The sequence below is a fragment of the Saccoglossus kowalevskii genome, unplaced genomic scaffold, assembly GCF_978046115.1.
Source record: "Saccoglossus kowalevskii unplaced genomic scaffold, keSacKowa6.1 SCAFFOLD_24, whole genome shotgun sequence".
Taxonomy (NCBI): Eukaryota; Metazoa; Hemichordata; class Enteropneusta; family Harrimaniidae; genus Saccoglossus; species Saccoglossus kowalevskii.
The window spans coordinates 5,326,607-5,346,577 of NW_028188618.1; the positions used below are offsets into that span (position 1 = coordinate 5,326,607).

At 43.8% G+C, this 19,971-nt stretch overlaps 68 pseudogenes; all 68 read right to left on the reverse strand.

Annotated features, from left to right (window-relative positions):
- Positions 1–2: 2 nt before the first annotated feature.
- On the reverse strand, positions 3–122 carry LOC146727627 (5S ribosomal RNA; annotated as a pseudogene).
- Positions 123–218: 96 nt separating this feature from the next.
- On the reverse strand, positions 219–338 carry LOC146727628 (5S ribosomal RNA; annotated as a pseudogene).
- Positions 339–434: 96 nt separating this feature from the next.
- On the reverse strand, positions 435–554 carry LOC146727629 (5S ribosomal RNA; annotated as a pseudogene).
- Positions 555–866: 312 nt separating this feature from the next.
- Positions 867–986, reverse strand: LOC146727630 (5S ribosomal RNA; annotated as a pseudogene).
- Positions 987–1,301: 315 nt separating this feature from the next.
- LOC146727631 (5S ribosomal RNA) lies at positions 1,302–1,421 on the reverse strand (annotated as a pseudogene).
- Positions 1,422–1,517: 96 nt separating this feature from the next.
- LOC146727632 (5S ribosomal RNA) lies at positions 1,518–1,637 on the reverse strand (annotated as a pseudogene).
- Positions 1,638–1,733: 96 nt separating this feature from the next.
- Positions 1,734–1,853, reverse strand: LOC146727633 (5S ribosomal RNA; annotated as a pseudogene).
- A 96-nt stretch (positions 1,854–1,949) lies between these two features.
- On the reverse strand, positions 1,950–2,069 carry LOC146727634 (5S ribosomal RNA; annotated as a pseudogene).
- A 96-nt stretch (positions 2,070–2,165) lies between these two features.
- LOC146727635 (5S ribosomal RNA) lies at positions 2,166–2,285 on the reverse strand (annotated as a pseudogene).
- Positions 2,286–2,597: 312 nt separating this feature from the next.
- On the reverse strand, positions 2,598–2,717 carry LOC146727636 (5S ribosomal RNA; annotated as a pseudogene).
- A 315-nt stretch (positions 2,718–3,032) lies between these two features.
- Positions 3,033–3,152, reverse strand: LOC146727637 (5S ribosomal RNA; annotated as a pseudogene).
- Positions 3,153–3,248: 96 nt separating this feature from the next.
- On the reverse strand, positions 3,249–3,368 carry LOC146727638 (5S ribosomal RNA; annotated as a pseudogene).
- A 96-nt stretch (positions 3,369–3,464) lies between these two features.
- LOC146727639 (5S ribosomal RNA) lies at positions 3,465–3,584 on the reverse strand (annotated as a pseudogene).
- Positions 3,585–3,680: 96 nt separating this feature from the next.
- Positions 3,681–3,800, reverse strand: LOC146727640 (5S ribosomal RNA; annotated as a pseudogene).
- A 96-nt stretch (positions 3,801–3,896) lies between these two features.
- Positions 3,897–4,016, reverse strand: LOC146727641 (5S ribosomal RNA; annotated as a pseudogene).
- Positions 4,017–4,328: 312 nt separating this feature from the next.
- On the reverse strand, positions 4,329–4,448 carry LOC146727642 (5S ribosomal RNA; annotated as a pseudogene).
- Positions 4,449–4,976: 528 nt separating this feature from the next.
- LOC146727643 (5S ribosomal RNA) lies at positions 4,977–5,096 on the reverse strand (annotated as a pseudogene).
- Positions 5,097–5,192: 96 nt separating this feature from the next.
- LOC146727644 (5S ribosomal RNA) lies at positions 5,193–5,312 on the reverse strand (annotated as a pseudogene).
- Positions 5,313–5,526: 214 nt separating this feature from the next.
- On the reverse strand, positions 5,527–5,646 carry LOC146727645 (5S ribosomal RNA; annotated as a pseudogene).
- Positions 5,647–5,742: 96 nt separating this feature from the next.
- LOC146727646 (5S ribosomal RNA) lies at positions 5,743–5,862 on the reverse strand (annotated as a pseudogene).
- Positions 5,863–5,958: 96 nt separating this feature from the next.
- LOC146727647 (5S ribosomal RNA) lies at positions 5,959–6,078 on the reverse strand (annotated as a pseudogene).
- Positions 6,079–6,393: 315 nt separating this feature from the next.
- LOC146727648 (5S ribosomal RNA) lies at positions 6,394–6,513 on the reverse strand (annotated as a pseudogene).
- Positions 6,514–6,609: 96 nt separating this feature from the next.
- On the reverse strand, positions 6,610–6,729 carry LOC146727649 (5S ribosomal RNA; annotated as a pseudogene).
- Positions 6,730–7,026: 297 nt separating this feature from the next.
- Positions 7,027–7,146, reverse strand: LOC146727650 (5S ribosomal RNA; annotated as a pseudogene).
- Positions 7,147–7,458: 312 nt separating this feature from the next.
- On the reverse strand, positions 7,459–7,578 carry LOC146727651 (5S ribosomal RNA; annotated as a pseudogene).
- Positions 7,579–7,674: 96 nt separating this feature from the next.
- Positions 7,675–7,794, reverse strand: LOC146727652 (5S ribosomal RNA; annotated as a pseudogene).
- A 312-nt stretch (positions 7,795–8,106) lies between these two features.
- Positions 8,107–8,226, reverse strand: LOC146727653 (5S ribosomal RNA; annotated as a pseudogene).
- A 96-nt stretch (positions 8,227–8,322) lies between these two features.
- On the reverse strand, positions 8,323–8,442 carry LOC146727654 (5S ribosomal RNA; annotated as a pseudogene).
- A 96-nt stretch (positions 8,443–8,538) lies between these two features.
- Positions 8,539–8,658, reverse strand: LOC146727655 (5S ribosomal RNA; annotated as a pseudogene).
- A 96-nt stretch (positions 8,659–8,754) lies between these two features.
- On the reverse strand, positions 8,755–8,874 carry LOC146727656 (5S ribosomal RNA; annotated as a pseudogene).
- Positions 8,875–8,970: 96 nt separating this feature from the next.
- On the reverse strand, positions 8,971–9,090 carry LOC146727657 (5S ribosomal RNA; annotated as a pseudogene).
- A 96-nt stretch (positions 9,091–9,186) lies between these two features.
- LOC146727658 (5S ribosomal RNA) lies at positions 9,187–9,306 on the reverse strand (annotated as a pseudogene).
- Positions 9,307–9,621: 315 nt separating this feature from the next.
- Positions 9,622–9,741, reverse strand: LOC146727659 (5S ribosomal RNA; annotated as a pseudogene).
- Positions 9,742–9,837: 96 nt separating this feature from the next.
- Positions 9,838–9,957, reverse strand: LOC146727660 (5S ribosomal RNA; annotated as a pseudogene).
- A 96-nt stretch (positions 9,958–10,053) lies between these two features.
- On the reverse strand, positions 10,054–10,173 carry LOC146727661 (5S ribosomal RNA; annotated as a pseudogene).
- A 96-nt stretch (positions 10,174–10,269) lies between these two features.
- LOC146727662 (5S ribosomal RNA) lies at positions 10,270–10,389 on the reverse strand (annotated as a pseudogene).
- A 96-nt stretch (positions 10,390–10,485) lies between these two features.
- LOC146727663 (5S ribosomal RNA) lies at positions 10,486–10,605 on the reverse strand (annotated as a pseudogene).
- Positions 10,606–10,917: 312 nt separating this feature from the next.
- On the reverse strand, positions 10,918–11,037 carry LOC146727664 (5S ribosomal RNA; annotated as a pseudogene).
- A 528-nt stretch (positions 11,038–11,565) lies between these two features.
- On the reverse strand, positions 11,566–11,685 carry LOC146727665 (5S ribosomal RNA; annotated as a pseudogene).
- Positions 11,686–11,781: 96 nt separating this feature from the next.
- On the reverse strand, positions 11,782–11,901 carry LOC146727666 (5S ribosomal RNA; annotated as a pseudogene).
- Positions 11,902–12,115: 214 nt separating this feature from the next.
- On the reverse strand, positions 12,116–12,235 carry LOC146727667 (5S ribosomal RNA; annotated as a pseudogene).
- Positions 12,236–12,331: 96 nt separating this feature from the next.
- LOC146727668 (5S ribosomal RNA) lies at positions 12,332–12,451 on the reverse strand (annotated as a pseudogene).
- A 96-nt stretch (positions 12,452–12,547) lies between these two features.
- LOC146727669 (5S ribosomal RNA) lies at positions 12,548–12,667 on the reverse strand (annotated as a pseudogene).
- A 297-nt stretch (positions 12,668–12,964) lies between these two features.
- Positions 12,965–13,084, reverse strand: LOC146727670 (5S ribosomal RNA; annotated as a pseudogene).
- A 96-nt stretch (positions 13,085–13,180) lies between these two features.
- LOC146727671 (5S ribosomal RNA) lies at positions 13,181–13,300 on the reverse strand (annotated as a pseudogene).
- A 96-nt stretch (positions 13,301–13,396) lies between these two features.
- On the reverse strand, positions 13,397–13,516 carry LOC146727672 (5S ribosomal RNA; annotated as a pseudogene).
- A 315-nt stretch (positions 13,517–13,831) lies between these two features.
- On the reverse strand, positions 13,832–13,951 carry LOC146727673 (5S ribosomal RNA; annotated as a pseudogene).
- Positions 13,952–14,463: 512 nt separating this feature from the next.
- Positions 14,464–14,583, reverse strand: LOC146727674 (5S ribosomal RNA; annotated as a pseudogene).
- A 312-nt stretch (positions 14,584–14,895) lies between these two features.
- Positions 14,896–15,015, reverse strand: LOC146727675 (5S ribosomal RNA; annotated as a pseudogene).
- Positions 15,016–15,111: 96 nt separating this feature from the next.
- On the reverse strand, positions 15,112–15,231 carry LOC146727676 (5S ribosomal RNA; annotated as a pseudogene).
- A 312-nt stretch (positions 15,232–15,543) lies between these two features.
- LOC146727677 (5S ribosomal RNA) lies at positions 15,544–15,663 on the reverse strand (annotated as a pseudogene).
- A 96-nt stretch (positions 15,664–15,759) lies between these two features.
- LOC146727678 (5S ribosomal RNA) lies at positions 15,760–15,879 on the reverse strand (annotated as a pseudogene).
- Positions 15,880–15,975: 96 nt separating this feature from the next.
- LOC146727679 (5S ribosomal RNA) lies at positions 15,976–16,095 on the reverse strand (annotated as a pseudogene).
- Positions 16,096–16,191: 96 nt separating this feature from the next.
- On the reverse strand, positions 16,192–16,311 carry LOC146727680 (5S ribosomal RNA; annotated as a pseudogene).
- A 96-nt stretch (positions 16,312–16,407) lies between these two features.
- Positions 16,408–16,527, reverse strand: LOC146727681 (5S ribosomal RNA; annotated as a pseudogene).
- Positions 16,528–16,956: 429 nt separating this feature from the next.
- On the reverse strand, positions 16,957–17,076 carry LOC146727682 (5S ribosomal RNA; annotated as a pseudogene).
- A 96-nt stretch (positions 17,077–17,172) lies between these two features.
- LOC146727683 (5S ribosomal RNA) lies at positions 17,173–17,292 on the reverse strand (annotated as a pseudogene).
- A 96-nt stretch (positions 17,293–17,388) lies between these two features.
- On the reverse strand, positions 17,389–17,508 carry LOC146727684 (5S ribosomal RNA; annotated as a pseudogene).
- Positions 17,509–17,604: 96 nt separating this feature from the next.
- LOC146727685 (5S ribosomal RNA) lies at positions 17,605–17,724 on the reverse strand (annotated as a pseudogene).
- Positions 17,725–17,820: 96 nt separating this feature from the next.
- Positions 17,821–17,940, reverse strand: LOC146727686 (5S ribosomal RNA; annotated as a pseudogene).
- Positions 17,941–18,252: 312 nt separating this feature from the next.
- LOC146727687 (5S ribosomal RNA) lies at positions 18,253–18,372 on the reverse strand (annotated as a pseudogene).
- Positions 18,373–18,468: 96 nt separating this feature from the next.
- On the reverse strand, positions 18,469–18,588 carry LOC146727688 (5S ribosomal RNA; annotated as a pseudogene).
- Positions 18,589–18,684: 96 nt separating this feature from the next.
- Positions 18,685–18,804, reverse strand: LOC146727689 (5S ribosomal RNA; annotated as a pseudogene).
- Positions 18,805–18,900: 96 nt separating this feature from the next.
- LOC146727690 (5S ribosomal RNA) lies at positions 18,901–19,020 on the reverse strand (annotated as a pseudogene).
- Positions 19,021–19,116: 96 nt separating this feature from the next.
- Positions 19,117–19,236, reverse strand: LOC146727691 (5S ribosomal RNA; annotated as a pseudogene).
- A 96-nt stretch (positions 19,237–19,332) lies between these two features.
- LOC146727692 (5S ribosomal RNA) lies at positions 19,333–19,452 on the reverse strand (annotated as a pseudogene).
- A 97-nt stretch (positions 19,453–19,549) lies between these two features.
- LOC146727693 (5S ribosomal RNA) lies at positions 19,550–19,669 on the reverse strand (annotated as a pseudogene).
- A 96-nt stretch (positions 19,670–19,765) lies between these two features.
- Positions 19,766–19,885, reverse strand: LOC146727694 (5S ribosomal RNA; annotated as a pseudogene).
- Positions 19,886–19,971: the final 86 nt, after the last annotated feature.

Below are 19,971 nucleotides of genomic sequence, written 5' to 3' on the forward strand. Positions count from 1 at the left end.
TAAGCCTACTGCATGTGGTATTCCCAGCAGGTCTCCCATGCAAGTACTAACCACGCACGATGCAGCTTAAATTCAGTGATTGGACGAGAACTGGTGCGTTCTGCAATGGTTTGACAGTAGGCTGAATATTCGTCAGAATTGCATGTGGTTTAACGCTTTGGCTAGGCAAAAAATCCCGGGAAAAATTTGGTATGTACGGTGGAATAAAAATGTTGATAAGCCTTCTGCACGTGGTATTCCCAGCCGGTTTCCCATGCAAGTACTAACCACGCCCGATTCAGCTAAACTTCAGTGATCGGACGAGAACTGGTGTATTCTGCAATGGTTTGGCCGTATTCTGAATATTCGTCAGAAGTGGATGTCGTTTACTGCTATGGCTAGGCAAAAAATCATAGGTCAAAGTTAGTATGTAATGTGGAATAAAAATGTTGATGAGCATACTGCACGTAGTCTTCTCAGCCGGTCTCCCATGCAAGTACTAACCACGCCCGATGCAGCTTAACTTCAGAGATCGGACGAGAACTGGTGTATTCTACAATGGTTTGGCAGTAGGATGAATATTCGTCGGAATTGGATGTAATTTAATACTTCGGCTAGGCAACAAATCCCGGGAAAAAGTGTGTATGTACGGTGGAATAAAAATGTTGATAAGCCTACTATAGATGGTATTCCCAGCCTGTCTCCCATGCAAGTACTAACCATGCCCGATGCAGATTAACTTCAGTGATCGGACGAGAACTGGTGTATTCTGCGTTGGTTTGGCAGTATGCTGAATATTCGTCGCAATTGGATGCCATTTAATGCTACGGTTAGGCAAAAAATCATAGGAAAAAGTTAGTATGTAATGTGGAATAAAAGTGTTGATGAGTCTACTGCACGTGGTATTGCCAGCCAGTCTCCCATGCAAGTACTAACCACACCAGATGCAGCTTAACTTCAGTGGTCGGACGAGAACTGGTGTGTTCTGCAATGGTTTGGCAGTAGGCTGAATATTCGTCCGAATTGTATGTCATTTAATGCTTCGTCTAGGCAAAAAATCATGTGAAAAAGTTAGTATGTAATGTGGAATAAAAATGTTGATGAGCCGACTGAACGTGCTATTCCAAGACGGTCTCCCGTGCAAGAACTAATCACGCGCGATGCGCCTTAACTTCAGTGATCGGACGAGAACTGGTGTATTCTGCAATGGTTTGGCATTAGGCTGAATATTTGTTGGAATTGGATTTCAATTAATGCTTCGGCTAGGAAAAAAATCACGGGGGAAAAAAGATAGTATGTACGGTGGAATAAAAATGTTGATAAGCCTACTGCATGTGGTATTCCCAGCAGGTCTCCCATGCAAGTACTAACCACGCCCGATGCAGCTTAACTTCTGTGATCGGACGAGAACTGGTGTATTCTACAACGGTTTGGCAGTAGGCTGAATATTCGTCAGAATTGCATGTGGTTTAACGCTTTGGCTAGGCAACAAATCCCAGGACAAACTTAGTATGTACGGTGGAATAAAAATGTTGATGAACCTACTGCACGTGGTATTCCCAGCCGGTCTCCCATGCAAGTACTAACCACGCACGATGCAGCTTAAATTCAGTGATTGGACGAGAACTGGTGCGTTCTGCAATGGTTTGACAGTAGGCTGAATATTCGTCAGAATTGCATGTGGTTTAACGCTTTGGCTAGGCAAAAAATCCCGGGAAAAATTTGGTATGTACGGTGGAATAAAAATGTTAATAAGCCTACTGCACGTGGTATTCCCAGCCGGTCTCCCATGCAAGTACTAACCACGCCCGATGCAGCTTAACTTCAGAGATCGGACGAGAACTGGTGTATTCTACAATGGTTTGGCAGTAGGATGAATATTCGTCGGAATTGGATGTAATTTAATACTTCGGCTAGGCAACAAATCCCGGGAAAAAGTGTGTATGTACGGTGGAATAAAAATGTTGATAAGCCTACTGCTCGTGGTATTCCCAGCCGGTCTCCCATGTAAGAACTAACCATGCCCGATGCAGATTAACTTCAGTGATCGGACGAGAACTGGTGTATTCTGCATTGGTTTGTCAGTAGGCTGAATATTCGTCGGAGTTGGATGTAATTTAATACTTCGGCTAGGCAACAAATCCCGGGAAAAAGTTAGTATGTACGGTGGAATAAAAATGTTGATAAGCCTACTGCTCGTGGTATTCCCAGCCGGTCTCCCATGTAAGAACTAACCATGCCCGATGCAGATTAACCTCAGTGATCGGACGAGAACTGGTGTATTCTGCATTGGTTTGTCAGTAGGCTGAATATTCGTCGGAGTTGGATGTAATTTAATACTTCGGCTAGGCAACAAATCCCGGGAAAAAGTTAGTATGTACGGTGGAATAAAAATGTTGATAAGCCTACTATAGGTGGTATTCCCAGCCTGTCTCCCATGCAAGTACTAACCATGCCCGATGCAGATTAACTTCAGTGATCGGACGAGAACTGGTGTATTCTGCGTTGGTTTGGCAGTATGCTGAATATTCGTCGCAATTGGATGCCATTTAATGCTACGGTTAGGCAAAAAATCATAGGAAAAAGTTAGTATGTAATGTGGAATAAAAATGTTGATGAGTCTACTGCACGTGGTATTGCCAGCCAGTCTCCCATGCAAGTACTAACCACACCAGATGCAGCTTAACTTCAGTGGTCGGACGAGAACTGGTGTGTTCTGCAATGGTTTGGCAGTAGGCTGAATATTCGTCCGAATTGTATGTCATTTAATGCTTCGTCTAGGCAAAAAATCATGTGAAAAAGTTAGTATGTAATGTGGAATAAAAATGTTGATGAACCGACTGAACGTGCTATTCCAAGACGGTCTCCCGTGCAAGAACTAATCACGCGCGATGCGCCTTAACTTCAGTGATCGGACGAGAACTGGTGTATTCTGCAATGGTTTGGCATTAGGCTGAATATTTGTTGGAATTGGATTTCAATTAATGCTTCGGCTAGGAAAAAAATCACGGGGGAAAAAAGATAGTATGTACGGTGGAATAAAAATGTTGATAAGCCTACTGCATGTGGTATTCCCAGCAGGTCTCCCATGCAAGTACTAACCACGCCCGATGCAGCTTAACTTCTGTGATCGGACGAGAACTGGTGTATTCTACAATGGTTTGGCAGTAGGCTGAATATTCGTCAGAATTGCATGTGGTTTAACGCTTTGGCTAGGCAACAAATCCCAGGACAAACTTAGTATGTACGGTGGAATAAAAATGTTGATGAACCTACTGCACGTGGTATTCCCAGCCGGTCTCCCATGCAAGTACTAACCACGCACGATGCAGCTTAAATTCAGTGATTGGACGAGAACTGGTACGTTCTGCAATGGTTTGACAGTAGGCTGAATATTCGTCAGAATTGCATGTGGTTTAACGCTTTGGCTAGGCAAAAAATCCCGGGAAAAATTTGGTATGTACGGTGGAATAAAAATGTTGATAAGCCTACTGCACGTGGTATTCCCAGCCGGTCTCCCATGCAAGTACTAACCACGCCCGATTCAGCTTAACTTCAGTGATCGGACGAGAACTATTGTATTCTGCAATGGTTTGGCTGTAGGCTGAATATTCGTCAGAAGTGGATGTCGTTTACTGCTACGGCTAGGCAAAAAATCATAGGTCAACGTTAGTATGTAATGTGGAATAAAAATGTTGATGAGCATACTGCACGTAGTCTTCTCAGCCGGTCTCCCATGCAAGTACTAACCACGCCCGATGCAGCTTAACTTCAGAGATCGGACGAGAACTGGTGTATTCTACAATGGTTTGGCAGTAGGATGAATATTCGTCGGAATTGGATGTAATTTAATACTTCGGCTAGGCAACAAATCCCGGGAAAAAGTGTGTTTGTACGGTGGAATAAAAATGTTGATAAGCCTACTGCTCGTGGTATTCCCAGCCGGTCTCCCATGTAAGAACTAACCATGCCCGATGCAGATTAACTTCAGTGATCGGACGAGAACTGGTGTATTCTGCATTGGTTTGGCAGTATGCTGAATATTCGTCGCAATAGGATGCCATTTAATGCTACGGTTAGGCAAAAAATCATAGGAAAAAGTTAGTATGTAATGTGGAATAAAAATGTTGATGAGTCGACTGCACGTGGTATTCCCAGCCAGTCTCCCATGCAAGTACTAACCACACCAGATGCAGCTTAACTTCAGTGATCGGACAAGAACTGGTGTGTTCTGCAATGGTTTGACAGGAGGCTGAATATTCGTCGGAATTGGATGTAATTTAATACTTCGGCTAGGCAACAAATCCCGGGAAAAAGGGTGTATGTACGGTGGAATAAAAATGTTGATAAGCCTACTGCTCGTGGTATTCCCAGCCGGTCTCCCAAGTAAGAACTAACCATGCCCGATGCAGATTAACTTCAGTGATCGGACGAGAACTGGTGTATTCTGCATTGGTTTGTCAGTAGGCTGAATATTCGTCGGAGTTGGATGTAATTTAATACTTCGGCTAGGCAACAAATCCCGGGAAAAAGTTAGTATGTACGGTGGAATAAAAATGTTGATAAGCCTACTATAGGTGGTATTCCCAGCCTGTCTCCCATGCAAGTACTAACCATGCCCGATGCAGATTAACTTCAGTGATCGGACGAGAACTGGTGTATTCTGCGTTGGTTTGGCAGTATGCTGAATATTCGTCGCAATTGGATGCCATTTAATGCTACGGTTAGGCAAAAAATCATAGGAAAAAGTTAGTATGTAATGTGGAATAAAAATGTTGATGAGTCTACTGCACGTGGTATTGCCAGCCAGTCTCCCATGCAAGTACTAACCACACCAGATGCAGCTTAACTTTAGTGGTCGGACGAGAACTGGTGTGTTCTGCAATGGTTTGACAGGAGGCTGAATATTCGTCAGAATTGCATGTCGTTTAACGCTTCGGCAAGGCAAAAAATCCCGGGAAAAAGTTGGTATGTACGGTGGAATAAAAATTTTGATAAGCCTACTGCACATGGTATTCCCAGCCGGTCTCCCATGCAAGTACTAAACACGCCCGATGCAGCTTAACTTCAGTGGTCGGACGAGAACTGGTGTATTCTGCACTGGTTTGGCAGTAGGCTGAATATTTGTCCGAATTGTACGTCATTTAATGCTTCGTCTGGGCAAAAAATCATGGGAAAAAATTAGAATGTAATGTGGAATAAAAATGTTGATGGGCCTACTGCACGTGGTATTCCCAGCCGGTGTCCCGTGCAAGTCCTAACCATGCCCGATGCGGCTTAACTTCAGTGATCGGACGAGAACTGGTGTTTTCTGCAATGGTTTGGCAGTAGGCTGAATATTCTTCGGAATTGGATTTCAATTAATGTTTCGACTAGGCAAATAATCAAGGGATAAGTTTGGTATGTACGGTGGAATAAAAATGTTGATAAGCCTACTGCACGTGGTATTCCCAGCCGGTCTCCCATGCAAGTACTAACCACGCCCGATTCAGCTTAACTTCAGTGATCGGACGAGAACTGGTGTATTCTGCAATAAAAATGTTGATGAGCTTACTGCACGTGGTATTCTCAGCCGGTCTTCCATGCAAGTACTAACCACGCCAGATGCAGCTTAAATTCAGTGATCGGACGAGAACTGGTGTGTTCTGCAATGGTTTGACAATAGGCTGAATATTCGTCAGAATTGCATGTCGTTTAACGCTTCGGCTAGGCAAACAATCCCGGGAATAATTTGGCATGTACGGTGGAATAATAATATTGATAAGCCTACTACAAGTGGTATTCCCAGCCGGTCTCCCATGCAAGTACTAACCACGCCCGATTCAGCTTAACTTCAGTGATCGAACGAGAACTGGTGTATTCTGCAATGGTTTGGCCGTAGACTGAATATTCGTCAGAAGTGGATGTCGTTTACTGCTACGGCTAGGCAAAAAATCATAGGTCAAAGTTAGTATGTAATGTGGAATAAAAATGTTGATGAGCATACTGCACGTAGTCTTCTCAGCCGGTCTCCCATGCAAGTACTAACCACGCCCGATGCAGCTTAACTTCAGAGATCGGACGAGAACTGGTGTATTCTACAATGGTTTGGCAGTAGGATGAATATTCGTCGGAATTGGATGTAATTTAATACTTCGGCTAGGCAACAAATCCCGGGAAAAAGTGTGTATGTACGGTGGAATACAAATGTTGATGAGCCGACTGAACGTGCTATTCCCAGACGGTCTCGCGTGCAAGAACTAACCACGCGCGATGCGCCTTAACTTCAGTGATCGGACGAGAACTGGTGTATTCTGCAATGGTTTGGCAGTAGGCTGAATATTTGTTGGAATTGGATTTCAATTAATGCTTCGGCTAGGAAAAAAATCACGGGGGAAAAAAGATAGTATGTACGGTGGAATAAAAATGTTGATAAGCCTACTGCATGTGGTATTCCCAGCAGGTCTCCCATGCAAGTACTAACCACGCCCGATGCAGCTTAACTTCTGTGATCGGACGAGAACTGGTGTATTCTGCAATGGTTTGGCAGTAGGCTGAATATTCGTCGGAATTGGATGTAATTTAATATTTCGGCTAGGCAACAAATCCCGGGAAAAAGTTTGTATGTACGGTGGAATAAAAATGTTGATAAGCCTACTGCTCGTGGTATTCCCATCAGGTCTCCCATGCAAGTACTAACCACTCCCGATGCAGCTTAACTTCTGTGATCGGACGTGAACTGGTGTATTCTACAATGGTTTGGCAGTAGGATGAATATTCGTCGGAATTGGATGTAATTTAATACTTCGGCTAGGCAACAAATCCCGGGAAAAAGTTTGTATGTACGGTGGAATAAAAATGTTGATAAGCCTACTGATCGTGGTATTCCCAGCCGGTCTCCCATGTAAGTACTTTCCATGCCCGATGCAGATTAACTTCAGTGATCGGACGAGAACTGGTTTGGCAGTAGGATGAATATTCGTCGGAATTGGATGTAATTTAATACTTCGGCTAGGCAACAAATCTCGGGAAAAAGTTTGTATGTACAGTGGAATAAAAATGTTGATAAGCCTACTGCTCGTGGTATTCCCAGCAGGTCTCCCATGCAAGTACTAACCACGCCCGATGCAGCTTAACTTCTGTGATTGGACGTGAACTGGTGTATTCTACAATGGTTTGGCAGTTGGATGAATATTGGTCACAATTGGATGCCATTTAATGCTACGGTTAGGCAAAAAATCATAGGAAAAAGTTAGTATGTAATGTGGAATAAAAATGTTGATGAGTCTACTGCACGTGGTATTCCCAGCCAGTCTCCCATGCAAGTACTAACCACACCAGATGCAGCTTAACTTCAGTGATCGGACAAGAACTGGTGTGTTTTGCAATGGTTTGACAGGAGGCTGAATATTCGTCAGAATTGCATGTCGTTTAACGCTTCGGCAAGGCAAAAAATCCCGGGAAAATGTTGGTATGTACGGTGGAATAAAAATGTTGATAAGCCTACTGCACATGGTATTCCCAGCCGGTCTCCCATGCAAGTACTAAACACGCCCGATGCAGCTTAACTTCAGTGATCGGACGCAAACTTGTGTATTCTGCAATGGTTTGGCAGTAGGCTGAATATTCCTCGGAATTGGATGTAATTTAATACTTCGGCTAGGCAAAAAATCCCGGGACAAACTTAGTATGTACGGTGGAATAAAAATGTTGATGAACCTACTGCACGTGGTATTCCCAGCCAGTCTCCCATGCAAGTACTAACCACGCACGATGCAGCTTAACTTTAGTGGTCGGACGAGAACTGGTGTATTCTGCAATGGTTTGGCAGTAGGCTGATTATTCGTCCGAATTGTATGTCATTTAATGCTTCGTCTGGGCAAAAAATCATGGGAAAAAATTAGAATGTAATGTGGAATAAAAATGTTGATGGGCCTACTGCACGTGGTATTCCCAGCCAGTCTCCCATGCAAGTACTAACCACACCAGATGCAGCTTAACTTCAGTGATCGGACAAGAACTGGTGTGTTTTGCAATGGTTTGACAGGAGGCTGAATATTCGTCAGAATTGCATGTCGTTTAACGCTTCGGCAAGACAAAAAATCCCGGGAAAATGTTGGTATGTACGGTGGAATAAAAATGTTGATAAGCCTACTGCACATGGTATTCCCAGCCGGTCTCCCATGCAAGTACTAAACACGCCCGATGCAGCTTAACTTCAGTGATCGGACGCAAACTTGTGTATTCTGCAATGGTTTGGCAGTAGGCTGAATATTCCTCGGAATTGGATGTAATTTAATACTTCGGCTAGGCAAAAAATCCCGGGACAAACTTAGTATGTACGGTGGAATAAAAATGTTGATGAACCTACTGCACGTGGTATTCCCAGCCAGTCTCCCATGCAAGTACTAACCACGCACGATGCAGCTTAACTTTAGTGGTCGGACGAGAACTGGTGTATTCTGCAATGGTTTGGCCGTAGGCTGAATATTCGTCGGAATTGGATGTCGTTTACTGCTACGGCTAGGCAAAAAATCATGGGTAAATGTTAGTATGTAATGTGGAATGAAAATGTTGATGAGCATACTGCACGTGGTCTTCTCAGCCGGTCTCCCATGCAAGTACTAACCTCGCCCGATGCAGCTTAACTTCAGAGATCAGACGAGAACTGGCGTATTCTGCAATGGTTTGGCAGTAGGCTGAATATTCGTCGGAATTGGATGTAATTTAATACTTCGGCTAGGCAAAAAATCCCGGGAAAACGTTAGTATGTAAGGTGGAATAAAAATGTTGATAAGCCTACTACAAGTGGTATTCCCAGCCGGTCTCCCATGCAAGTATTAACCACGCCCGATGCAGATTAACTTCAGAGATCGGACGAGAACTGGTGTATTCTGCAATGGTTTGGCCGTAGGCTGAATATTCGTCGGAATTGGATGTCGTTTACTGCTACGGCTAGGCAAAAAATCATGGGTAAATGTTAGTATGTAATGTGGAATGAAAATGTTGATGAGCATACTGCACGTGGTCTTCTCAGCCGGTCTCCCATGCAAGTACTAACCTCGCCCGATGCAGCTTAACTTCAGTGATCGGACGAGAACTGGTGTATTCTGCGTTGGTTTGGCAGTATGCTGAATATTCGTCGCAATTGGATGCCATTTAATGCTACGGTTAGGCAAAAAATCATAGGAAAAAGTTAGTATGTAATGTGGAATAAAAATGTTGATGAGTCTACTGCACGTGGTATTGCCAGCCAGTCTCCCATGCAAGTACTAACCACACCAGATGCAGCTTAACTTCAGTGGTCGGACGAGAACTGGTGTGTTCTGCAATGGTTTGGCAGTAGGCTGAATATTCGTCCGAATTGTATGTCATTTAATGCTTCGTCTAGGCAAAAAATCATGTGAAAAAGTTAGTATGTAATGTGGAATAAAAATGTTGATGAACCGACTGAACGTGCTATTCCAAGACGGTCTCCCGTGCAAGAACTAATCACGCGCGATGCGCCTTAACTTCAGTGATCGGACGAGAACTGGTGTATTCTGCAATGGTTTGGCATTAGGCTGAATATTTGTTGGAATTGGATTTCAATTAATGCTTCGGCTAGGAAAAAAATCACGGGGGAAAAAAGATAGTATGTACGGTGGAATAAAAATGTTGATAAGCCTACTGCATGTGGTATTCCCAGCAGGTCTCCCATGCAAGTACTAACCACGCCCGATGCAGCTTAACTTCTGTGATCGGACGAGAACTGGTGTATTCTACAATGGTTTGGCAGTAGGCTGAATATTCGTCAGAATTGCATGTGGTTTAACGCTTTGGCTAGGCAACAAATCCCAGGACAAACTTAGTATGTACGGTGGAATAAAAATGTTGATGAACCTACTGCACGTGGTATTCCCAGCCGGTCTCCCATGCAAGTACTAACCACGCACGATGCAGCTTAAATTCAGTGATTGGACGAGAACTGGTACGTTCTGCAATGGTTTGACAGTAGGCTGAATATTCGTCAGAATTGCATGTGGTTTAACGCTTTGGCTAGGCAAAAAATCCCGGGAAAAATTTGGTATGTACGGTGGAATAAAAATGTTGATAAGCCTACTGCACGTGGTATTCCCAGCCGGTCTCCCATGCAAGTACTAACCACGCCCGATTCAGCTTAACTTCAGTGATCGGACGAGAACTATTGTATTCTGCAATGGTTTGGCTGTAGGCTGAATATTCGTCAGAAGTGGATGTCGTTTACTGCTACGGCTAGGCAAAAAATCATAGGTCAACGTTAGTATGTAATGTGGAATAAAAATGTTGATGAGCATACTGCACGTAGTCTTCTCAGCCGGTCTCCCATGCAAGTACTAACCACGCCCGATGCAGCTTAACTTCAGAGATCGGACGAGAACTGGTGTATTCTACAATGGTTTGGCAGTAGGATGAATATTCGTCGGAATTGGATGTAATTTAATACTTCGGCTAGGCAACAAATCCCGGGAAAAAGTGTGTTTGTACGGTGGAATAAAAATGTTGATAAGCCTACTGCTCGTGGTATTCCCAGCCGGTCTCCCATGTAAGAACTAACCATGCCCGATGCAGATTAACTTCAGTGATCGGACGAGAACTGGTGTATTCTGCATTGGTTTGGCAGTATGCTGAATATTCGTCGCAATAGGATGCCATTTAATGCTACGGTTAGGCAAAAAATCATAGGAAAAAGTTAGTATGTAATGTGGAATAAAAATGTTGATGAGTCGACTGCACGTGGTATTCCCAGCCAGTCTCCCATGCAAGTACTAACCACACCAGATGCAGCTTAACTTCAGTGATTGGACAAGAACTGGTGTGTTCTGCAATGGTTTGACAGGAGGCTGAATATTCGTCGGAATTGGATGTAATTTAATACTTCGGCTAGGCAACAAATCCCGGGAAAAAGGGTGTATGTACGGTGGAATAAAAATGTTGATAAGCCTACTGCTCGTGGTATTCCCAGCCGGTCTCCCAAGTAAGAACTAACCATGCCCGATGCAGATTAACTTCAGTGATCGGACGAGAACTGGTGTATTCTGCATTGGTTTGTCAGTAGGCTGAATATTCGTCGGAGTTGGATGTAATTTAATACTTCGGCTAGGCAACAAATCCCGGGAAAAAGTTAGTATGTACGGTGGAATAAAAATGTTGATAAGCCTACTATAGGTGGTATTCCCAGCCTGTCTCCCATGCAAGTACTAACCATGCCCGATGCAGATTAACTTCAGTGATCGGACGAGAACTGGTGTATTCTGCGTTGGTTTGGCAGTATGCTGAATATTCGTCGCAATTGGATGCCATTTAATGCTACGGTTAGGCAAAAAATCATAGGAAAAAGTTAGTATGTAATGTGGAATAAAAATGTTGATGAGTCTACTGCACGTGGTATTGCCAGCCAGTCTCCCATGCAAGTACTAACCACACCAGATGCAGCTTAACTTTAGTGGTCGGACGAGAACTGGTGTGTTCTGCAATGGTTTGACAGGAGGCTGAATATTCGTCAGAATTGCATGTCGTTTAACGCTTCGGCAAGGCAAAAAATCCCGGGAAAAAGTTGGTATGTACGGTGGAATAAAAATTTTGATAAGCCTACTGCACATGGTATTCCCAGCCGGTCTCCCATGCAAGTACTAAACACGCCCGATGCAGCTTAACTTCAGTGGTCGGACGAGAACTGGTGTATTCTGCACTGGTTTGGCAGTAGGCTGAATATTTGTCCGAATTGTACGTCATTTAATGCTTCGTCTGGGCAAAAAATCATGGGAAAAAATTAGAATGTAATGTGGAATAAAAATGTTGATGGGCCTACTGCACGTGGTATTCCCAGCCGGTGTCCCGTGCAAGTCCTAACCATGCCCGATGCGGCTTAACTTCAGTGATCGGACGAGAACTGGTGTTTTCTGCAATGGTTTGGCAGTAGGCTGAATATTCTTCGGAATTGGATTTCAATTAATGTTTCGACTAGGCAAATAATCAAGGGATAAGTTTGGTATGTACGGTGGAATAAAAATGTTGATAAGCCTACTGCACGTGGTATTCCCAGCCGGTCTCCCATGCAAGTACTAACCACGCCCGATTCAGCTTAACTTCAGTGATCGGACGAGAACTGGTGTATTCTGCAATAAAAATGTTGATGAGCTTACTGCACGTGGTATTCTCAGCCGGTCTTCCATGCAAGTACTAACCACGCCAGATGCAGCTTAAATTCAGTGATCGGACGAGAACTGGTGTGTTCTGCAATGGTTTGACAATAGGCTGAATATTCGTCAGAATTGCATGTCGTTTAACGCTTCGGCTAGGCAAACAATCCCGGGAATAATTTGGCATGTACGGTGGAATAATAATATTGATAAGCCTACTGCATGTGGTATTCCCAGCAGGTCTCCCATGCAAGTACTAACCACGCCCGATGCAGCTTAACTTCTGTGATCGGACGAGAACTGGTGTATTCTGCAATGGTTTGGCAGTAGGCTGAATATTCGTCGGAATTGGATGTAATTTAATATTTCGGCTAGGCAACAAATCCCGGGAAAAAGTTTGTATGTACGGTGGAATAAAAATGTTGATAAGCCTACTGCTCGTGGTATTCCCATCAGGTCTCCCATGCAAGTACTAACCACTCCCGATGCAGCTTAACTTCTGTGATCGGACGTGAACTGGTGTATTCTACAATGGTTTGGCAGTAGGATGAATATTCGTCGGAATTGGATGTAATTTAATACTTCGGCTAGGCAACAAATCCCGGGAAAAAGTTTGTATGTACGGTGGAATAAAAATGTTGATAAGCCTACTGATCGTGGTATTCCCAGCCGGTCTCCCATGTAAGTACTTTCCATGCCCGATGCAGATTAACTTCAGTGATCGGACGAGAACTGGTTTGGCAGTAGGATGAATATTCGTCGGAATTGGATGTAATTTAATACTTCGGCTAGGCAACAAATCTCGGGAAAAAGTTTGTATGTACAGTGGAATAAAAATGTTGATAAGCCTACTGCACGTGGTATTCTCAGCCGGTCTTCCATGCAAGTACTAACCACGCCAGATGCAGCTTAAATTCAGTGATCGGACGAGAACTGGTGTGTTCTGCAATGGTTTGACAATAGGCTGAATATTCGTCAGAATTGCATGTCGTTTAACGCTTCGGCTAGGCAAACAATCCCGGGAATAATTTGGCATGTACGGTGGAATAATAATATTGATAAGCCTACTACAAGTGGTATTCCCAGCCGGTCTCCCATGCAAGTACTAACCACGCCCGATTCAGCTTAACTTCAGTGATCGAACGAGAACTGGTGTATTCTGCAATGGTTTGGCCGTAGACTGAATATTCGTCAGAAGTGGATGTCGTTTACTGCTACGGCTAGGCAAAAAATCATAGGTCAAAGTTAGTATGTAATGTGGAATAAAAATGTTGATGAGCATACTGCACGTAGTCTTCTCAGCCGGTCTCCCATGCAAGTACTAACCACGCCCGATGCAGCTTAACTTCAGAGATCGGACGAGAACTGGTGTATTCTACAATGGTTTGGCAGTAGGATGAATATTCGTCGGAATTGGATGTAATTTAATACTTCGGCTAGGCAACAAATCCCGGGAAAAAGTGTGTATGTACGGTGGAATACAAATGTTGATGAGCCGACTGAACGTGGTATTCCCAGACGGTCTCGCGTGCAAGAACTAACCACGCGCGATGCGCCTTAACTTCAGTGATCGGACGAGAACTGGTGTATTCTGCAATGGTTTGGCAGTAGGCTGAATATTTGTTGGAATTGGATTTCAATTAATGCTTCGGCTAGGAAAAAAATCACGGGGGAAAAAAGATAGTATGTACGGTGGAATAAAAATGTTGATAAGCCTACTGCATGTGGTATTCCCAGCAGGTCTCCCATGCAAGTACTAACCACGCCCGATGCAGCTTAACTTCTGTGATCGGACGAGAACTGGTGTATTCTGCAATGGTTTGGCAGTAGGCTGAATATTCGTCGGAATTGGATGTAATTTAATATTTCGGCTAGGCAACAAATCCCGGGAAAAAGTTTGTATGTACGGTGGAATAAAAATGTTGATAAGCCTACTGCTCGTGGTATTCCCATCAGGTCTCCCATGCAAGTACTAACCACTCCCGATGCAGCTTACTTCTGTGATCGGACGTGAACTGGTGTATTCTACAATGGTTTGGCAGTAGGATGAATATTCGTCGGAATTGGATGTAATTTAATACTTCGGCTAGGCAACAAATCCCGGGAAAAAGTTTGTATGTACGGTGGAATAAAAATGTTGATAAGCCTACTGATCGTGGTATTCCCAGCCGGTCTCCCATGTAAGTACTTTCCATGCCCGATGCAGATTAACTTCAGTGATCGGACGAGAACTGGTTTGGCAGTAGGATGAATATTCGTCGGAATTGGATGTAATTTAATACTTCGGCTAGGCAACAAATCTCGGGAAAAAGTTTGTATGTACAGTGGAATAAAAATGTTGATAAGCCTACTGCTCGTGGTATTCCCAGCAGGTCTCCCATGCAAGTACTAACCACGCCCGATGCAGCTTAACTTCTGTGATCGGACGTGAACTGGTGTATTCTACAATGGTTTGGCAGTTGGATGAATATTGGTCACAATTGGATGCCATTTAATGCTACGGTTAGGCAAAAAATCATAGGAAAAAGTTAGTATGTAATGTGGAATAAAAATGTTGATGAGTCTACTGCACGTGGTATTCCCAGCCAGTCTCCCATGCAAGTACTAACCACACCAGATGCAGCTTAACTTCAGTGATCGGACAAGAACTGGTGTGTTTTGCAATGGTTTGACAGGAGGCTGAATATTCGTCAGAATTGCATGTCGTTTAACGCTTCGGCAAGGCAAAAAATCCCGGGAAAATGTTGGTATGTACGGTGGAATAAAAATGTTGATAAGCCTACTGCACATGGTATTCCCAGCCGGTCTCCCATGCAAGTACTAAACACGCCCGATGCAGCTTAACTTCAGTGATCGGACGCAAACTTGTGTATTCTGCAATGGTTTGGCAGTAGGCTGAATATTCCTCGGAATTGGATGTAATTTAATACTTCGGCTAGGCAAAAAATCCCGGGACAAACTTAGTATGTACGGTGGAATAAAAATGTTGATGAACCTACTGCACGTGGTATTCCCAGCCAGTCTCCCATGCAAGTACTAACCACGCACGATGCAGCTTAACTTTAGTGGTCGGACGAGAACTGGTGTATTCTGCAATGGTTTGGCAGTAGGCTGATTATTCGTCCGAATTGTATGTCATTTAATGCTTCGTCTGGGCAAAAAATCATGGGAAAAAATTAGAATGTAATGTGGAATAAAAATGTTGATGGGCCTACTGCACGTGGTATTCCCAGCCAGTCTCCCATGCAAGTACTAACCACACCAGATGCAGCTTAACTTCAGTGATCGGACAAGAACTGGTGTGTTTTGCAATGGTTTGACAGGAGGCTGAATATTCGTCAGAATTGCATGTCGTTTAACGCTTCGGCAAGACAAAAAATCCCGGGAAAATGTTGGTATGTACGGTGGAATAAAAATGTTGATAAGCCTACTGCACATGGTATTCCCAGCCGGTCTCCCATGCAAGTACTAAACACGCCCGATGCAGCTTAACTTCAGTGATCGGACGCAAACTTGTGTATTCTGCAATGGTTTGGCAGTAGGCTGAATATTCCTCGGAATTGGATGTAATTTAATACTTCGGCTAGGCAAAAAATCCCGGGACAAACTTAGTATGTACGGTGGAATAAAAATGTTGATGAACCTACTGCACGTGGTATTCCCAGCCAGTCTCCCATGCAAGTACTAACCACGCACGATGCAGCTTAACTTTAGTGGTCGGACGAGAACTGGTGTATTCTGCAATGGTTTGGCCGTAGGCTGAATATTCGTCGGAATTGGATGTCGTTTACTGCTACGGCTAGGCAAAAAATCATGGGTAAATGTTAGTATGTAATGTGGAATGAAAATGTTGATGAGCATACTGCACGTGGTCTTCTCAGCCGGTCTCCCATGCAAGTACTAACCTCGCCCGATGCAGCTTAACTTCAGAGATCAGACGAGAACTGGCGTATTCTGCAATGGTTTGGCAGTAGGCTGAATATTCGTCGGAATTGGATGTAATTTAATACTTCGGCTAGGCAAAAAATCCCGGGAAAACGTTAGTATGTAAGGTGGAATAAAAATGTTGATAAGCCTACTACAAGTGGTATTCCCAGCCGGTCTCCCATGCAAGTATTAACCACGCCCGATGCAGATTAACTTCAGAGATCGGACGAGAACTGGTGTATTCTGCAATGGTTTGGCCGTAGGCTGAATATTCGTCGGAATTGGATGTCGTTTACTGCTACGGCTAGGCAAAAAATCATGGGTAAATGTTAGTATGTAATGTGGAATGAAAATGTTGATGAGCATACTGCACGTGGTCTTCTCAGCCGGTCTCCCATGCAAGTACTAACCTCGCCCGATGCAGCTTAACTTCAGAGATCAGACGAGAACTGGCGTACTCTGCAATGGTTTGGCAGTAGGCTGAATATTCGTCGGAATTGGATGTAATTTAATACTTCGGATAGGCAAAAAATCCCGGGAAAACGTTAGTATGTACGGTGGAATAAAAATGTTGATGAGCCTAATGCACGTGTTATTCCCAGCTTGTCTCCCATGCAAGTACTAACCACGTCCGATGCAGCTTAACTTCAGTGATCAGACAAGAACTGGTGTACTCTGCAATGGTTTGGCAGTAGGCTGAATATTCGTCCGAATTGTATGTCATTTATGCTTCGTCTAGGCAAAAAATCATGGGAAAAAGATAGTATGTAATGTGGAATAACAATGTTGATGAGCCTACTGCACGTGGTATTCCCAGCCGGTCTCCCATGCAAGTACTAACCACGCCCGATGCAGCTTAACTTCAGTGATCGGACGAGAACTGGTGTATTCTGCAATAAAAATGTTCATCAGCCTACTGCACGTGCTATTCCCAGCCGGTCTCCCAGGCAAGTACTAAAAACGCAGGTTGCAGCTTAACTTCAGTGATCGGACGAGAACTGGTGTATTCTGTAATGGTTTGGCAGTAGGCTGAATATTCGTCGGAATTGTATGTCATTTAATCCTACGGCTAGGCAAAAAATCATGAGTAAAAGTTAGTATGTAATGTGGAATAAAAATGTTGATGAGCTTACTGCACGTGGTATTCTCAGCCGGTCTTCTATGCAAGTACTAACCACGCCAGATGCAGCTTAAATTCAGTGATCGAACGAGAACTGGTGTGTTCTGCAATGGTTTGACAGTAGGCTGAATATTCGTCAGAATTGCATGTCGTTTAACGCTTCGGCTAGGCAAACAATCCCGGGAATAATTTGGCATGTACGGTGGAATAAAAATGTTGATAAGCCTACTACAAGTGGTATTCCCAGCCGGTCTCCCATGCAAGTATTAACAACGCCCGATGCAGATTAACTTCAGAGATCGGACGAGAACTGGTGTATTCTGCAATGGTTTGGCAGTAGGCTGAATATTCGTCGGAATTGGATGTAATTTAATACTTCGGCTAGGCAAAAAATCCCGGGAAAACGTTAGTATGTAAGGTGGAATAAAAATATTGATCAGCCTAATGCACGTGGTATTCCCAGCCGGTCTCCCATGCAAGTACTAACCACGCCCGATGCAGCTTAACTTCAGTGATCGGACGAGAACTGGTGTATTCTGCAATGGTTTGGCTGTAGGCTAAATATTCGTCGGAATTGGATTTCAATTAATGTTTCGGCTAGGCAAATAATCAAGGGAAAAAGATAGTATGTACGGTGGAATAAAAATGTTGATAAGCCTATTGCATGTGGCATTCCCAGCAAGTCTCCCATGCAAGTACTAACCACGCCCGATGCAGCTTAACTTCAGTGATCGGACGCGAACAGGTGTACTCTGCAATGGTTTGGCAGTAGGCTGAATATTCCTCGGAATTGGATGTAATTTAATACTTCGGCTAGGCAAAAAATCCCGGGACAAACTTAGTATGTACGGTGGAATAAAAATGTTGATGAGCCTATTGCACGTGGTATTCCCAGCCGGTCTCCCATGCAAGTACTAACCACGCATGATGCAGCTTAAATTCAGTGATTGGACGAGAACTTGTGTGTTCTGCAATGGTTTGAAAGTAGGCTGAATATTCGTCAGAATTGTCTGTGGTTTAACGCTTTGGCTAGGCAAAAAATCCCGGGAAAAATTTGGTATGTACGGTGGAATAACAATGTTGATAAGCATACTGCACGTGGTATTCCCAGCCTGTCTCCCATGCAAGTACTAACGACGCCCGATTCAGCTTAACTTCAGTGATCGGACGAGAACTGGTGTATTCTGCAATGGTTTGGCAGTATGCTGAATATACGTCGGAATTGGATGTCGTTTACTGCTACGGCTAGGCAAAAAATCATGGGTAAAAGTTAGTATGTAATGTGGAATAAAAATGTTGATGAGCCTACTGCACGTGGTCTTCTCAGCAGGTCTCCCATGCAAGTACTAACCACGCCCGATGCAGCTTAACTTCATAGATCGGACGTGAACTGGTGTATTCTGCAATGGTTGGGCAGTAGGCTGAATATTCGTCCGAATTGGATTTCAATTAATGTTTCGGCTAGGCAAATAATCAAGGGAAAAAGATAGTATGTACGGTGGAATAAAAATGTTGATGAGCCTAATGCATGTGGTATTCCCAGCCGGTCTCCCATGCAAGTACTAACCACGCCCGATGCAGCTTAACTTCAGTGATCGGACGAGAACTGGTGTGTTCTGCAATGGTTTGAAAGTAGGCTGAATATTCGTCAGAATTGCATGTCGTTTAACGCTTCGGCTAGGCAAACAATCCCGGGAATAATTTGGCATGTACGGTGGAATAAAAATGTTGATAAGCCTACTACAAGTGGTATTCCCAGGCGGTCTCCCATGCAAGTATTAACCACGCCCGATGCAGATTAACTTCAGAGATCGGACGAGAACTGGTGTATTCAGCAATGGTTTGGCAGTAGGCTGAATATTCGTCGGAATTGGATGTAATTTAATACTTCGGCTAGGCAAAAAATCCCGGGAAAACGTTAGTATGTACGGTGGAATAAAAATGTTGATGAGCCTAATGCACGTGGTATTCCCAGCCGGTCTCCCATGCAAGTACTAACCACGCCCGATGCAGCTTAACTTCAGTGATCGGACGAGAACTGGTGTATTCTGCAATGGTTTGGCAGTAGGCTGGATATTCGTCGGAATGGGATGTAATTTAATACTTCGGCTAGGCAAAAAATCCCGGGAAAAAGTTAGTATGTACGGTGGAATAAAAATGTTGATGAGCATAATACACGTGGTATTCCCAGCCAGACTCCCATGCAAGTACTAACCACGCCCGATGCAGCTTAACTTCAGTGATCGGACGAGAACTGGTGTATTCTGCAATGGTTTGGCAGTAGGCTGAATATTTGTCAGAATTGGATTTCAATTAATGCTTCGGCTAGGCAAAATATCACGGGGAAAAAGATAGTATGCACGGTGGAATAAAAATGTTGATGAGCCTAATGCACGTGGTATTCCCAGCCAGTCTCCCATGCAAGTACAAACCACGCCCGATGCAGCTTAACTTCAGTGATCGGACGAGAACTGGTGTATTCTGCAATGGTTTAGCTGTAGGCTGAATATTCGTCCGAATTGTATGTCATTTAATGCTTCGTCTAGGCAAAAAATCTTGGGAAAAAGTTAGTATGTAATGTGGAATAAAAATGTTGATGAGCCGACTGAACGTGGTTTTCCCAGCCGGTCTCCCGTGCAAGTACTAACCACGCCCGATGCAGCTTAACTTCTGTGATCGGACGAGAACTGGCGTATTCTACAATGGTTTGGCAGTAGGCTGAATATTCGTCAGAATTGGATGTAATTTAATACTTCGGCTAGGCAACAAATCCCGGGAAAATGATTGTATGTATGGTGGAATAAA